The sequence below is a fragment of the Vulpes lagopus genome, chromosome 6, assembly GCF_018345385.1.
Source record: "Vulpes lagopus strain Blue_001 chromosome 6, ASM1834538v1, whole genome shotgun sequence".
Classification (NCBI taxonomy): domain Eukaryota; kingdom Metazoa; phylum Chordata; class Mammalia; order Carnivora; family Canidae; genus Vulpes; species Vulpes lagopus.
In genome coordinates, this window is record NC_054829.1 from 67,289,803 (window position 1) to 67,308,030 (window position 18,228).

The window sequence follows — 18,228 nt, forward strand, 5'->3', positions numbered from 1 at the left end:
TATGTTGGCAAATTGAACTCCAATTAAAAATAATAATAATAAAAATAAATAAAGAAAAAAACACATTTATTTAAGATGCCAGCCAATGCAAATGTTGTTAAGATCTGACAAAGCTTCATGTTGAATATACCATTTTTATTACATTATTCTTTATACTTTTGTAATTGTTGGAAAGTATTTATAACATTTGGATTCAGGAGTCCTGTTAAAGTTGTAAAGTCAACAATGCTTTTACCTCAACAAGGATTCAAATGCCAAGCTTACTCATGTTGGTTAATAGTGTATGTTCCTGTATAAGTGAAAGTAAATTCTTGTCAATAAAGATTCTCCAGGGATCCCTGGGTGGCGCAGCGGTTTGGCGCCTGCCTTTGGCCCAGGGCGCGATCCTGGAGACCCGGGATCGAATCCCACGTCGGGCTCCCGGTGCATGGAGCCTGCTTCTCCCTCCGCCTGTGTCTCTGCCTCTCTCTCTCTCTCTGTGACTATCATAAATAAATTTAAAAAAATTTAAAAAAAAAATAAAAAATAAAAAAAATAAAGATTCTCCAGTTTAAGTACTGTTGGGTCTTCCTGTGTATTGTAAAACCTATCCACAATTCATCACATTGAAGGGTATAGCTTTCACGTAGTTCAAGGAAGGCACATCTGACGAAGATGAACAAAAACTCATTCAATAAAACTTAAGGACAATGATTGTGACTCAGAGCTTTGACAAAAATGATGTATGTTTTAAGAGGACAGAGCTGCCCAGTGCACAGATAGATTTTTTTTGTTTAGCATTTTCATTGGTATTTCCTCAAGTCTTCACTTGATTACTTAAAAAAAAAATAATAGTAGATTCAAATTTACACAAAACAACTCTCTAGAATACAGGATGACACCAATTAAATTTGAAGAAAGTCTAATATCTACATAATCTGTCCATGCAGAATAATGTCTAGGTAAAATATAGTTAAAGATCACATACTTTGTGTGCAAGACTGTCTGTAAGAGGATCCTGGTGTATAGCAATTAAAAATCACATGGTACTTTGAAATGGATGGAAAAATTATAGCATGTAGTCAAAAATGGCAACCGGAAAAGGAAGTAATATCAGCACACTAATCAAATGCCTTTATGTATTCAAACTTGAATAAACCAAATATTGATCACATTAGTTTCAATAATATCTCTTGAAATTGAGAGCTGATACAAAACACAAAACGTGCACATACAGATACATGGAATAGAAACAGAGTTGATGTTCAGTTCTGTGCTAATGGAGCAGTAATAAAGAAACCCTCAAGTCTCAGATAATCCAATTTCATTAATACACTAACGATGATGTGTTTTTTGCAGTCAATACACATTTTAATGATATTTTAGCAGTCATATTCCATGACAACAAACACATCAATTAATCATGTCATTTTCCTACTGAAAAGCCTTCAATAATTCCATTTCAACTTTCTAGTAAATGAGTTTCAAAGTTTGTAGCACATCATTCAAGGCTTCTAGTGGTCCTGCCTAATCTGACTTTTAAATAAGCTCTCCCATTCTCCTCTGGATGTTCTTTTTCCTACAGGAATCAAATTATTTGAATCAAAATTGTTCACAGGCCCCCTATACTCTCCTAACACTTCTAACATTTGTGAATGCACTGAAAGCTGAAAGTGCTCTTTTCTCTCATCACCACCTTTTAATTGTCTCCCATGTCTCAGTCTCTCCCATTCCAAACTATAGTACAATACTACTGTCAGATTAGGCTGACATTTAATCATGTCCTTCTTATTCAAAAATCTGAAAATGGCCATCTCAAAAAAAAAAGTTTTCTTTCTTTTTTTTTTTTTTTTAAGATTTCACATAAAAGTGAGATCATCTGGTATTTATCCTCATCTTTTATAACAAATCCAGGATATCTGGTCCACGAAGCCTTTATGTTCTGCAAATGGATTTGTTTTTCTACCTCAGAAATTCACAAAAACCAAGTACTGAAAAATGATAAATATTTATTGTAGGTTTATTAAATGGATTAATTTTAAGTAAGCCCTACAGAAATGAATTTATCAAGTTTATCTTGAAATTAGAATTAAATATAATTTCATTATCTCTTTCCACTCAATGGATGACAGAAAAGCAAAATCTCTATACTTATGTTACCTTGAAAAATTAAAAGTTAATTTTAATCCAATTATTAATTTTCTAACTTCTTTAATCACTTTGAAAATTAATTTTTAATACATCATTAATAATATATTAGTAAAAGAGCATGTGTTTTGTAATCCTTGGAACATAAGTATAGAATATTAATTTTGCCTTTTGGAGAAGATCTTGTTGAATTTTAGGACTGTCTTATGTTTTTGGTTGACCTTGACTTTTTAAAAATGCTTTGAAAAAGCATATCTATCTGAATTGTTCCTATTGGAATCCATAGAAAGTAATAGACCAAACTATTTCAGTTTGATTTTAGAAAATGGGTAAGTTTTAAAGGTCTCATCATGTACATCTGGCAGCATTGTTGCTACATACACTGTACCGTTTTTGTCTAAATTTGCTTTTTGTTTAAGGAATGGAAAAGAGAGAAACTCCATGCACCTTGTTGCTCTGTGAATTCTCCAGCTTGCAAGTGTCTAAGAAGCTGCCAGAACCTTTTATTTGTTTTGTAATCTTTAAGCTCTTTAAAAGGACCTTGACATTCTGCTTACCTTCTTCATTTCAGTTACCTATTAGACATCAGACTTTAATGATTTTCTAACTATAACTGCAAAATTACTTTGCTCATTTTTTCTGATGTCACAGCCTTTATCACACAATTCTTCCCTTTCCTTATTTGCTCTAGGGTGACATTGAGGGCACAGACATCAAAATCCTTTTTTGTTTTCTATCCAATTCCCTGGACACACAGGGCTCCTTCCAGCATCCTTATGTTCCTTCAAATTTACAAAGCTGCCCCCTGACTATAATTCATCTCCCCCCCCCCACCAAGAAAAAGGCATTTGGTGAACTGATTTTCTCTCTTACACACAGTGAATACAAAGCACCTCATTATATCTCATTGTGGCCTAGTAAACTGCAGAGATGTGATGGCCACTGAGGAGCCTCTGCACTTTGCAGTCCTGATTTCTTCACCCCTTTACTTGCACTACTCTAAGGAAAATAATCTCTAGGCTGAAGGAATCTTAAAGGCATCTCAAATTGAACTCCCTCTCCCCCCACCATTCCTCACCACTATAACCTATCTTGTCAGTGTCATCCTACTCTCATCCAACAACCCCTCCCTGAAATCACTTTCATACAAATCTCTTACTCATCCATCGGACCTTTAAAAGAAACCGTTTGAATTTAGTAAGCTCTTTTCATATATTTCTCATCCTCTCTGGGAAAGGATTTTATTGATCCATGAATGTCATGACATTTCCAAGATGATGGCAGTTATAGAATTTTTAACATGGGCAAGACTTGGTTTGGGACAAGATATATGACAAATGGGGAACTGGTGATGATACACATTATACACTACAAAATATTAGGGTAAAGAGAACACACATGTATATGCCAAGAAGGCTCAATAATAGATCAAGCCCTTAAAATAAAACTGAGTTAAGAATGAAGCAGTAAGGAAAATAAGAGTATATATTCTTAAGAGGAAAATAAAACAGCCATTAAAATTGCAAGTGAAATTTCTGATTTGGGCCAGATATTTTATGTCAATAAGCAATAATTATGGTAGAATGTATTACCACATTCTATGTAATTAATTTGTATATAGATAATTATTTTGTATTATATTCTTTTTCCATATAGTAAGAAAACAGGGGATTCATAAGTAAGGCCAGTGAAACAGTGCATTAAGTTATGGGAAAGAGATATTCATTTGGGGAGATTTTGATGCCTAAGATAAATAGAGGAAGAGAGGAAAAAGAAGTGAGATGGGAGTCTGGAAGTTTACTCAAGATACTAAAAAGGGGCTGAAAAACTGGGGCTGTAAAAAAGAAAAGCTTACATTTACAAAGAGTATTTTTTTATTTCCCTGGGAAATAAATGAAAATAAAAGTATTCCTGACTGTAGCTAACCCAAAAGTTTATTTACTTCAACTTTACAGCATTTGGATAAAGAACTTATAAACTGTCTACCATCTATGAGCCTAAGGAGCAAAAACACCTCTTCCTAGGATAAGAACTCAGGTATCCACTATTGACAGATTGGCCTCTTGATTTCCTTGCAATTGAGTTTAGTTAGGTCATTCTGCAAATTATCCATCTTTCCCATGTCTATCAGTAAGTCATTCTCAAACAAGAGGTCAAAGTGTTAGTAATTTTCAGTGAATAAGCAGTCCTGGCAACCAAGTGGAAAAGAAAAATCAGGGAGTGGAAAGCAAAAGAAAGAATGGCACTTTAATAAATGCTGGCCCATAGCTGTGTGAAACTCCTACCTAAATGAGATTTAATCAGCATTTTTTAAGTGGCACAAATTTCTTATCAATTTTTCATTGCAGTACAAATAACAAAGCAGTGTCTCAGTTACTGACTGTTTTAGAAAGTGAGTATGACCCATCACAATCTAGTGATGATAGTTATTTCATTTAGCTATTACTCTATTTTCAACTTTGAAATAAAAGACCATATGCTATATGCTATCAAGGCCCAGGGTTAAAATTTTACTTTATTGATGCAGGCAAACTTTCCAGCCTGCTTAAAAAAAACAAAAAGTAGATTTTTTAATAGGCTTATCAATTTTTTGAGAACCTTATTATAACTAAAGAGAACTTTATGACATGACCAAGAGATAGCTTGGGAGAGAAAACACTCTTGAGTTAGGTTTTGGGAGAAAGTTTCAAAATTTCATTCTAATAGTGGCTAGCTGTGAGAGAACTGTTAATGTAATCTGACAAAAATACAGAGTATATACTATGTTTGAGGAATGTACTAGTGTTTTATCAAATACAGATATGACTAAAGCTGGTTCCTAGACTTCAATTTGATAACATAGTAGGCTTTTCTCATAGTATCTCTCAAATTGCCCTGCCGCTTTTCTTATGTTTATAGATCATTTATCTAACAAATTATAAGACATAAGGGAAAATATGTTCCATTGCATCTTATAAGTACTATGAAAAAAATTGTTTATTATAAGTATCAAAGTATTAATACAAGCTTGAAAACAATCATACTGCAAAATCACAAGTATATTATTTCTAGGGAATCAGCGCCTAAAAAAAGAATACTTACTAAGTAGTGGTCCTTTAGTAAACTACACATTTAAATTCTTAGAGTTACTAATCCAAATATAGTTTTATTGTCAATTCCCAAACTGAACAAATGACCTGGGGAAAAAATATGGCTAACTTGCTAGGGCAGATTTCTATCCAGCAGAAATGTGTTTTGCAAGCATTTACTTTGCAAACTAGAAGCTTAGTACCATGTCTGATGAAAAGTGCCAGAGCAAGTCCAACTCATCCATGATGGGCAAGATAAAATTTTAGCTCTCACCTACTAGAATGGAAAAGGCAGGATGCTCAGCTTAATCAGGCAAATCTAGCAATTTCTAAAGCAAGACATCTACCACTGAATTTTTTGTGTTTTGACATCCAGAAGACCCTCAGTGTTCAGACTGCCTTTGTATGTGGTTGTGGGGCTTGAAGGACAGTTGTTTTCCACCTCATAGCTCACTTAATATGTGTTGACCAGTCATCCATACAAACAGGATCATTGTTACATCCAAAACCCAAACTTTAGCATTTCCAATCAATGTGATTGAGCAGAATCAGGGATGCAGCTTATCCTCCCCTAATTTTTCTCTATTTTTAGACTCACTCAGTGACAGGTCTGATGCACAAGAGTGGGCTCTTACTCAACACATCTGCTCCCCATGTGTTGCTGAGTCACACATACTTTTTCGTTACCAAAAGTAACAAATATTTATTTTCTCCTTGACAGTCCCACAGAGTCTTGCAACAGAGGGAAAAACAAGTGAGATTCCATTCAGCTTTGTTCATAAAAAGATCACTATAGTTGTGTGTGTCTCCATTACTAAGAGAGTTGTGGAAACCTTGGAATGTGTTCAGAATAGAATAATGGAAATGATTCGTCAAGATCTGTGAGAAAAGGTCAAAATAATTGATAAGGGCCTAGAAATAAAATCGTGTGCAATTACAGATTAGATCTTGCAAGTAAATATATATATATTTATATAAATATATATATATATATTATTAGCCTACATCTAAGTTTTGTCTAATCCAAATATTTACAAACCTGAGAGAGGCTTCAAGGAATATTTGAAATCCTCCCTCAAACATAATATTCATGTTAATCATTAATTTTCATATGAGCCTGGGACGGAATCATGGAATATAATCTAAAGGTAATGACATAAATTACATTTTTCTTGTGACAATGTCAGAGGGAAGAAGTACAAAGCTAGGAATTTCTTTTCTGTCTTGCAATTTTCTATGTAATTCTTTAAATGGCAAATTGCAACTCTGGACTTATACATAAAACCATGTCTGACCTAGAAGACAAGGAGTAAAAAGAGTAGACAAGCCCATATAATTTCTCTAAATCGGGTTTATAATTGAGCTACAATTTCAGCTGTATCTTTAGTTTTCTCAAAAGTCTTATAAATGAATGTCATCCTGATTTGATTGACTGATCTTTGTTTCACACCCTTCATAAAGTAGCCTGAAATAGCTGCTGGAAAACACTGCAAACTTACTGAGTTTTAGCAGTCATCAACTTCATATTGTCATAATTTACTGTGGGAGAGTTATAATTAGGTTTACTTATTAACTATAAAAGCTCCAGACAGAAAATTACAAATCATGTTGTTGCCATCTTATCTTGCCAATTCCCTGGTCTTAAAAAAAAGACAACACATCTAATTCACCATCATTAAGGATTACCACTCAGAAAGAAATTTTATAAACAAAGAAGACTGACTTCATGCTGCAACAGTGAATTTGCCTTTTCTTTAAAGTAGCTTATTTGCTACCTTAATTGCATATGTGTAAGATCACAAACATTCACAGGATTAGCTCTACAAAGGCATATTTTTAGTATAATGATCACTTTCCTTATATAATCTTATAATGGGTTTAGCATGGTTACATATATTTAGGGGAGAAAAAATCCTTCTATCAAGGTGGCCGAAATAAAAAAAAAAAATGTTAGCTGACTTGAACATCAGTTGCTGCTTCATGACCTTGATTGCGTTTAGATCACCTATATTCCCCTGGCTTCAGAAGAACCCACATTATGCTAATAACCCTACTTCCCAAAATATCTAACCCTCTCACATCTAGTTAAGCTAGTGCTGTACCAAAAGCATAGATCACCCAAGTGCTCAGGTGCTTACAGGAAATGCACCCTTTTCAATAAGTCATTTTGGCTTGCCACTGCAAGTGTTCATGCATAAAACATACATACTAGTTGAAGAATTTCCATGAAAATATGTGCCTCAGAAAATTTTTGATGATTTTAAAACCATGTATTTTAAATTGTACATCCAATGTAATTAGAGTACACAGGCTGTTTTCAAATATATTTAAAACTTTAAAGAATTATTCTCCTATCTATGGCTTGTTAACTAATGCAAACTCTGTGTTATTTATCCCGCAAAAAATTAAGTAGAAATTTCAAATTCCTTTCATTTTTATACATAAAACCTGACTTTCTGCTTAAATTCCCTTTGGGATAAGAAATTCAGTCTCAAAATCTAATCTGTTTTCTAGTCTTAAAAATCATCTGACAGCTCTCCAAATGCAAAGTACACATACATTTTGAAAGTTAACCTTCAGGGAATATAAATAGAATAGACAGAAGCACCTTGCTGTCTCATTGTGTGTGAGGGAATGGCATAAATTGATTCAAAATCTATTAAGATTAATCTTTCAAAACTAATACTCTCTGGTTCGAAGGTTACTGAGATAGGTTCCCCTGACATGTTTTATCATATCTCAAAAGTGTCTTAAGAACTCACGTATTATCTGATGTTTATCTAGGTTATTGGCTCATTCCATTCACAGCCAATCCAAGCTATTTCTTGTCAGACAGAAACTGATAAAACTTCAATAGCATTCAAGAATCTTTCCTCAGCAACATGAATATCCCAGGGGTCATGCAGTAGTAAATTTTTGCAAACAAGTAGCCCATTGTATTTAAAAGTGCTTATTTTCAGAGAACGGTTTTCCGGTGAATGACTAAGCTCATAATAATATATCTATGCAAGCTGGCTACTAAGAAACAATTAACACTACATAAAATACAGTGTCTTTAAATATATATCAACTCAAGAAAAATAATGTGGACAGAAAAGTAATTGTGGAATGTATGTGAAAATAAACACAGCCAATATGGACAACCCAGATTCCAAATATTTTTCTCAAGAGGAGAATTTTGGCAGAATTCCAAGATCATAATTTCAGCTTTCTATTTAATTTTGCCTTCATAAAGAAATCCAAAAATGATAACAGATTGCCTTTTTTTCTCTGATAAAGCATCCATATAATTATTTATGTCTCAAATAAAATGAGATTCTGATAAATGGTGAAGACCTGAAAAAGCAGGTGGAAGGAAAATTTGATTCTTTAATGTTATCATTGTCATATAACATGAAATTAAGTTAAATTGATAATAAACCCTTAGTAATCCATGCTTTCATAATGCCGGGGAAGGACATTTATTGGGAGGGCACTGTCACTAGAAAGTGGCTGTGATTCTAGTATTTCCCGAATGTCATAGAAACTTATAAACAAACAGAAAAATATTAAGATCTCTCTTCCAGAGATTTTGCTTTGTTTTGTTTTCATTCATTAAAGTAATCCAGATCCCATCATGATTTCATTATTTTTATTCTTAAACATTATCCATTCCTTCTTCCAAGGAAAGATGAATGCTGCTCAGAGATGAGTTCTTGAAATGTTGTGTCAACATAGATAGAAGAGTGTGTCCAGCTGACCCAGTGTATAAGGACACTGCAGTCAGCCACAACATAGACTGCTGAGATCAATTTCTTATCTTAAACAAAACAAAAGAAAACAAAACAAAACGTATTCCTGATTTTCACTGCAGGTACCAGAAGCAAACTTCAGGGAGAGTGAGATTTAAGTCATCTTCTAAGGAATAATGAGGTTTTGGTTAGTAGCCATCTGAGACTAGGAAGTGGTATTTGTAGTAAAAACACCATCTGGTTAAAATAATGAAACAATTTTAGAAATAAAGGATGTTAAGATCTTTTATCTGGCCATTGTAAGTATTCTAAAAAATTTTTTATGTCTAGATTATTAAGCAATGACATATACATCTAGAAGTATTACACACTATTATACTAGCTCAGGTCTGCAGGTAATGCTTTTATACATTTCAAGCCTACCCAATTAATCTCTTCCAATTTCTCTTGCATGGTATTCTTTTGAAATGTATCCGGGAATTAAAATAAAATATTTTCAAAAGAAAGACCCAATAAGCAAAAGCATAAACTCCAACAGAAGGAACTTCCCTTTGGATTTGTTTCCTATCAGTCAGGGAAAACTTGTAAAAATGTGTAATAGAACATATAGCCAACAAAGTAAAAATTACTGACCTACTGGTAATCCCTAATTTAGGAGTATAAGAGTTTTAAAAAGGAAGAAGACAGGAAGAAGAAGTAGAAGATGGAGGAGAAAGAAGTTTTTATAGCAATAAACAGAGCTATTTAATTACGTGCCAAACTTCTACTCTATGGGAAAAATGAACCTCACAAAATTTTTATTAATTCTATATTCAAACATCTGATCAAAATTAAACCTTGGAGTGGGTAGATGAAACAAGAACATAAAAAGAAAACGCAAAAAGAAGAAAATGCAAAGACAAGAAGGTTGATATAAATGTTGATGTAATTCATTTAAAATCTGTGTCATGTTAAGACCAATATTCAGTAATGTGGAGGCCTAGAAAATTAAGGCCTTTCCACCTCAAGTTTAGCATTAGTACAAGTACAGCCATCTCAGGCCCCTGTGAGTAAGAGCTGGACTTTACAGGAAGAAACCACTCCCCCACTCTAGTCAAGCCACCGGCTCACATAGGAATGCGGAACCTGCAACCACTGAAGAATGTAAACCCCACCCTTTGCCAGCCAAACCCGCGCCCCAGTGCTGACCAGAATAACAGGCTAGTTCAAACGGACCCTATAGGATGAATTGTAATTCAATTGGCCACCTGCAAGTGGACCGACGTGACCATGTAAATTTCTGTATGTGTTACAATCCCCATTGGCCACCAGCCCCTATAAAACTGCTACACCTCTTTACCTCGGGGTCCAAGTCCCTGCTCTGTTGTGTTGGGTGCACTTGGACCCAATCTCGAGCTTGTAAATAAACCCTCATGCGCTTGCATCGGTGTCGGCTCCCCTTGGTGGTTTCTAGGATTCACAATCTTGGGCACAAGTAAGAAATGTTACCTCTGTTTTGTTAAGAGCAGATTGGTCCCATCTAGTATCACAGATGAGGAAATCAGGGCACATTGAACAACTGAGATTTTGTTTTACAGTATTAGGATTAGCAATCAATAGGGCTTGCTGATAGAAATCAAGTCTTCCTATGAGTCTTGGAGTTTAGTGCAGACTTGATGGGATGAACACTGGGTGTTATACTATATGTTGGCAAATTGAATTTAAATTAAAAAAAAATACAAAAGAAAGAAAGAAAGAAAGAGCAAGAAAACTGTGAATCATTAAATGTTGATTGACAAAAATACCTAGAATTCCCAGAGACACCATTTGAACTTCAAGGAAATTAAATGATTTATCCCACAATATTTAACTAGACTTCCTCTTTAACTCCTATAACCTATGATTTCTTTTCTTTCTTTCTTTCTTTTTTTTTTTTCCTGTCCATGGGGCATTCCTTTCAAGGAAGTTCAAAAAAAAAAAAAAAATTACAGTAACAAACAAAACCTTTCAGATTCCTGGCCCTAAGTATGTGTTAATATGCCCTCATAAAACCTCCTTTAATAGCTGTAATTCTCTCTGCTTCCCCCACTGCATTACACCTAGAACCTTATCTAGAAATATTCATAGTGTGTCTAATAAGGAACTCTTTTTTTAAAGCAAGTAAGAGGCACATCTGTTCCACATTAGCTTGATGATTAGTTGCCCTGAAAAAGGAATTTCTTTTTTTTAAGTTCTACCACTTTAAAAAGCAAAAATATATATCTTCTATTAATTGAGCTAACAGTCAGATGGGGAAGAAAAAATGTAGGAAAATACAGTGGCATTGCCTATTTTTATTTGTTAAATGTGGCAGCCCAATTCACGAGAGGAAAATGTAAACTCTTCAGGAAATGTAGCAGAGAGTGTTCAAGGTAATTTGGATTTTATGTTAGCTATCACAGATGTTAAGTGCATGCCCAATAGGTAATAATCTATTTAGGGAATAAACCCCTTCAGTCTGTTTTAAAAATATTTATATGTTTTATTTTATGACTAAATACTATCATTGAGCTAAAAATTTATACAGCTACAAACATGAAAACATTACTCGTGGATGTAATTCAAGCAAGTGTAAGTATCACCTGTCAGTTGGTTGTTATGAAAACAAATTGTAATTAAAACAAACTCAGATTAATTCAATTTCTTTAAAATTCTTTGCAACTACAGTACAGCTATTTGAGAAATGGAAACTAATTTGACTTCCATTACTCATAATTAGCATTTGTTAATAAGGTAAGAACTTTTATAAAAGCGGTAGCATCTCTGCTTCCAACAGTAGAGGAATTGGCTATTATTAAATTTAAAATATTATTGGTTAGCTTAGATAACTTGCCTAAAATGACCCAGAATTATGAAATTTTGAGAATAACTTTGCCACTCTGGGTTGTAATCTAAAACTTGCTTTATGTTCTCGAATATCCTACCCCAAAGACTGCTGAAATCTATCAGTGGATATTTCATAATAGTCTGAACACCTTTTTTCTCTTTTTATGTAAAAATCAACGTGTAATAGACAGAGAAAGTATAGTCTGCTCCTTCAATTTTACAGGTGCATAAAAAGGTTTTCTACACTTTCAGAAAATAACTGAATAGAAAAAGAGAGTATTTTATGCCTAATTCCTAGCTAGAATTTAAATTCCATTTCACATTTATTTTAGGCAAAGAAAACTTTACTTAAACACACTGTGTGACTGCACTGAAATATCATGACTTCCTCGGTCTCTCCAATTGTTCACTCTGGAACATTCAGGAAACCCTGCTCAACTTCTCTTGCTCAGTCCTGTCGTTCTTCCTCTCTTTACTTGTCCGAAGGCTTTTAAAATTCTCTTCCTTAACAAAGATCCTCATGACTAAGAAATCCAAAAGAAAGAAAGCTAATCTTTCCACTTCTAAATCTTTTTCCTCTCCCTAGCACATTTCTACCATACGGTAAAAGCACTCCTGGATTAATGCTTGTAGCACTTTGCTATTGGTGCTTGCATAAAGTGAGCTACAAATGCTTCATGCAAAATAGATGGTGAATTCTAGGCCTTAAATTACTGTGTTTTTTGTATGCTAATCCAGGAAGGTTCTCTTCATTTGAGAAACTTTGAAATCAGGGACATTATCATTTTGAAATAATTTTGTGGATCGCGTAGGTGTTCACATGACATAAAACCAGCATGATATAAAATTCAGTTTAAATCTGCTCAGCCCTGGCCTAAACGAAGTGAATGCCCCATATTATTAATGCATAGATTATTTATTTATTTATTTATTTATTTATTTATTTATTTATTTATTTTAAGATTTTATTTATTTATTCATGAGAGCCACAGAGAGAAGCAGAGACATAGGCAGAGAAGAAGCAGACTCCTCACAGGGATCCTGATGTGGGACTCTATCCTTAAACTGGGATCATGCCCTGAGCCAAAGGTAGACGCTCAACTGTTGAGCCACCCAGGCGTCTGTGCATAGTTTGTTTTTTTTTTTTAAAGCTATAAAAATACACCTATGAAGGTCTATGTCAGTAAATTACAAAATCTAGGGGTTGAAAAGAAAGTAAAATATATTGATTTTCACACTGACCAGAAAACAAATTTAAGTTGTTTTATTGTGTGTGTGGAGGGGTGGGGGGGTGGAGGGGAGAGAGGGAGATGACAAGAATTTTAGGTCTTGCAGGTAACATCCCACAATTTCCTGTTGTATGGATGTAATTAATTACCCCTGACATTCATTTACAAAAGTGTATTTTATCAAATGTCTTCCTAGAACTTAAAGCTGATTGTCGTCCCCAAATACCATGATATTAAAAGATATATTTGTTCAACAAAGCAGTGAAGTATACAAAGTATGAGTTTTTAGTCACTATGCTTAATCCAAATCTCAAAACAAAAACAAAACAAAAAAAAAAAACTTTGATAAAAATCTTATCTAAAATAACAGGTAGAAGGTATTTATCTAAAATAAAGGTAAATAGAAGTCGACCAGTTAATCAAAAAGGTCACTTAGAGGACAAAAATACCTTAAGCAATTTATTAGATAAACAGATACAGAAAAAGAGATTGAGATATTCACAGATGTGACAATATTTTCATATATGACCAAACTTTTTCTTTCAGTAGGTATATTAGTTTGTGTTCAGCAGGACTGAGCAAGATGTTAAGTGGCTTATTTGAAGGTGATCCCAGAAAGAATGCAGTAAAAGCAATTCAGAGATGGTGGAAAAAACAAAAATGTGTAGTGTTAGCCATGGTTCTTGAAACCCAATCATACTGAAGACCCTCTGAAAAACTGTGTGGTACATCTAAAAAGAGATAGACCCTGGCTGTATTTTTATTCACTGATCCCTATGCCTCATTGAATCAGAGTTGCATTCAGGAATATTAAATCCTTAGCACTTTGGGATTTAGGACCCCCAAGTATTAAATGGCGCTGGACTGAGCAAGATTTTGTAGCCCCAGGGAGACTCCTTAGACAGAAAGTCAGAGAAATACATACTTCGGCATGGATTCTGTAAAGGTGCTGAGTACTCTGCACTGAAACTGTAGGGAAACAGAGAGGATGTAAATGGGCCATCAAGCAACCCCAGTGTCTGCTATTATTGTGAGTGGCAGGGCAGGGTCCCTGGGTGGAATTTCTCATTGTTTTTCTTGATTAAACCAAAGCTATTCTCTTTTTTCTATAGTGTTCCATTCTTTTAAAGTAGGGTGGGAAATTAAAGATACTTGGAAAGCAAAGTGCAAATTTCTTTAGATGATTTAGTTTTCATAATTTTGTTTTCTCCAAGCCTCTACAGTCATTTTACCCTCAACTAATTCTGTGTCATGTATTTTAACAGTATTTAATAGAACTATTTTAACAGTGATTTAACAGTATACAAAAATAATATCTTATAATCCATAATTAGCATAAACATGTTTAGGAACACACAAGCTGAATCTTGGTAAATGTACAACTTAACTGGTGGAGTAGCTAAGGCAGTTGAGTCAGATTTCGGCTTGCCTCAGACACAGGTGAAAAAATTTAGCAATGAAGTTCCAACTATGGGTTGGTTGATCTTGTGGTTTTGTTAAGTGGAAACTGCTTTTAAAAGTTCCTGGTGTTTACTGCTGCCATGGATCTTGCTCTCTCAGTCCTAAAAAAGACTCATCATGGTCATTTACATTTAAAAAATTGCAAATTAAAAAATGATTCATTGTGTGGTCTAGAAAGGTCACACTCTAGCCTTGTGCACTCACATCCAGATATTCAAAAGATAAAGTTACACCCAAAGCTAATTGAGAAGGTAAGACACTCACTCACCTAAACAATGAGGCAATGTGATAAAAACACTAGTAAATTAAACAAATCCTTTAAGATAATAATGTGTCATAAATTCTGGCAATCACAGACTTAAAAATCAATCACATAAGACAAAATCTAGGCAAATATATAAGTGAGTAAGCCCTTTAGCCTCACTTTGCTTTTCCATCTTGAAGCTTCCCTTATTTATAGGCACGTTGGCCCTTTACAACAGTCTGTCTTTCAAATTTTCTTTCTTTCATTTCTAGCATCATCACCAGGAAACAGGCTGTTATGCTAGAATTTCACTTCTAGGCCCCTCTTGTATCTAAATGGAGCCAGTTCTAAACAATAGAAAATGGATGGAAGCAATGTGCTACTTCTTGGCCCAGATATTTGAAAAATGGGTATTCCTTCTCCCCATTTCCTTTACTATCTATTGGCTAGATATCAAAGCTCAGAGTGACCTGGAAGATGATAAAGCTGCTGCAGCCTGGACCCTGAAGAGCTGGATGAATGGATCATGACCATTCATGATGGGGTACTGCCATCCCGGAAGCGTTAAATGTATGGAATTGGTTTAGTGGTCAGATGGTAGATGATGAGGAAACATATATCACAGGTTTAATGCTAGGAACATGTTTTATAAACTGCCACCTGCAGTCTGCGCCTGCTGAATTTATTCTAGGCAAGAGATTAGAGAACAAAGCCAATAATAGTATGTGCCAGTTGTTTCTGCTGTTTGATAATAGTTCTAATAAAGAGATGGACTAAGAAAAAGTGTCTAGGTTTGCAAGCAAAAATTAAAAAGGATAAAAATCTAGAAGTGCTGGGCCTTGCTATATGTCTCTAGACCACAACTAGTAAGAGAAGGAATTCATAAAAATCTTTATGAATGAGTCACTCTGTGACTCATTCTTGTGCCCAAATTCAAATTTGTAATCCAACCTTCCTAAAAAGACTGACAGCTTTAAGAGTTGAGCTGGTATTAACAGAGAGTCAGTGGCTTGAAGATAAAGAAGAAAGGAGATAAACAGATTTGTGAGCAAGAGCTCTTAGGTAGAAGCAAGATATGAGCAGTGGAAGAACACCACAAGGCAAATCCCAAGTCCCTCAGAGGGAAATGACAGAGACATGAGCTTGAGGAAAGGGTGGTGATAAATAGGGTACATCTTTGAAGCCCAGGGGCATGGGATACCTGGATGGCTCCGTGGTTGGGCATTCGCCTTTGGCTCAGGATGATCCCCAGGGTCCTGGGATTGAGTTCCACATGTCTCTGTCTCTCACTTTGCCTATGTCTCTGCCTCTCTCTGTGTCTCTCTCATGAATAAATAAATAAAATCTTTAAAAGACAAAAAAAGAAGTCCAGGGGTACAGCATCCTGATCTTGTGGCTTCCAAGGCCTTAGAGTCACAGGTATAGAGTATGTGCTCTTCTCTTCTACCTCTGCCCCTGGGTAATCCCTAGACTCATTATAATGCATTTGCATTGTGATTAACCACCCCCACCATGGAGAAAGGGTACCATGAGTTTCCAGTACAAACCCTATAGGATCAAAAACTTCCCTTCCCAACCTGTGAGGGGAGTTTCCCAAAGGACTGGAAGGAGCTCCATTAGAGATCACCTCACTGTATATCACATCTCTTCCCAGCCCAGAAAGACCCAACAAATATCCAGTCCCAAAACATCCTAGAAAGACACAAAATTTGTAACAGAATTCTATGGACAAAAAGAGAAAACATGAGGCTGGTCTAAAACAATGGAGGATTGTTGGCCTTTACAATGTTCACTAAGCAGGTTTCAGTATTTCTCTATTCCAGAGTCTATTATGTGGAGGCCATTCTTCACCTTTTCATATGAGAATGTATCATGTCACTGTTGGGTTTTGAGAGAAGGGGGTCAGATAAATGCTTTTCAATTTATAGGATGCTGGTCCAGTAGAACAGACAGTGCATCACCTAGAGATTCTAGACTTTGAACTGGAGGCAGTGACTGGATTAACTTTGGGTTGTCTGCATCACTGGAGAGGTCATTAATGTTCTCTATGTTTAAAAGAAACAGTGAAACATACTTAAACATACTTCATACTGTAAGGACTGACTCTGGCAGAGAAAACATCTTGTACTCACCAAATATATCTTCTTCTTTAACACATGGGAAGACTACATTTTCCAACCATCCTTTTGTTTGGTGGTTAGGGGTGTGAGTCATATGATTGAAACCTGGCAAAGAAATGAGAGTAGAAGTGATGTGTGCCACTTCCACACATGGAAAAACAAAAACAGAAATCTATGATTGTTTATGCTCCTTTTTCTCTTTTTTAGAGATATTAGGAGCTATTTCTTGAGAATAGCAGAGTCACACAATGGGGGGTCTGTGAATGACTGCATGAAGCAGAGTCACACCTGCCAACACAATAGACTGTGAAATGTAAATAAGCAATAAACATGCATTTTGCTAAGTCATTAGGTTTTGAAATTTCGTATAGTATATTTGTTTCCTAAAATCAAGTTGACAAATTACCACAGATTTGGTTGCTTAAAACAACAGAAATTTATTCTCTCACAGTTCTGGAGGCCAGAAACCCAAAATAAAGATATCTGCAGGGTTATATTCCCTTCTGAGATTCTAGAGGCGTGTTCTTCCTTGCCCCTTCCAGTTTCTGGAGGCTGGTAGCTATCCTTGGTATTTTCTGGCTTTTATATATCATTCTAACCTCTATGCCCATTCTCACATTGATTTCTCCTTTGTATCACTGTCTGTCACAAATATTCCCCTGCCTTTCTAATGACATCTGTCACTAGCTTTAGGTCCCACCATTCAACCTCCTACTACATTTAGCCTATTCAATTGATTAAGCTCTCAAGTTATGCTACACACTTCGTTATTAGAAAAAATGCTACCCAGACCAAAGGTCAATGTTTCAAAATTTATAGTAATCAAAATATTTTAAGTGAACACACAGATGAATATTAAGAATTATATTTGTCATTTTTAAAGTTCATTCTAAATGATATAGAATGTGTCAATTTTTAAAATAGATAAATAACTCTACCTCTGAAACTAATGAGGTACTATATGTTGGCTAATTCAATTTAAATTTTAAAAATTAATTAATTAATTAAAAAGCGAAAGAAAAATAAAATGAAATAGATAAATGTCATATAACTGAAAGAAAAAATCTATTAGTCAGCAGTAGAAAACAAAGGGGCTTTCCTTAAAGAAAAAAAAACACAGCATCAGGAAGCACTAAATTGATAGCACTCAGGAAGAATAAAGGTGTCCTCTGACGAGGAAATAGATATTTTTGAACAAGACTTATAGGCAGTCTCCAAGTTTGGACAAACGGCATCCAGTAGTGACTGACTTTTTTTTTTTTTCTTTTAGTGACTGACTTTTGAAAAGGTGCTAAACTTCCACCTATATCCTCATTTTGAAAAGATAAGCAGGTCACATTCTGTTCTTGCCCAGTGTGCCCATCCATACAAGGTTAGATTCTTTAGTTTGACCATCAATGGTCA

At 34.9% G+C, this 18,228-nt stretch overlaps 1 long non-coding RNA gene across 2 annotated transcripts in view; it reads right to left on the bottom strand.

Annotated features, from left to right (window-relative positions):
* The window catches only part of LOC121493355, a 263,542-nt gene that overhangs the window by 13,042 nt on the left and 232,272 nt on the right, over positions 1-18,228 (bottom strand). Inside the window, exon 5 of one of the 2 annotated variants that reach the window (XR_005988460.1) lies at positions 16,837-16,929. The exons of the other annotated variant lie outside the window; for it this stretch is intronic. This is a non-coding gene — a long non-coding RNA (uncharacterized LOC121493355). The remainder of the gene's footprint in view (positions 1-16,836; positions 16,930-18,228) is intronic. 2 annotated transcript variants of the gene reach the window in all.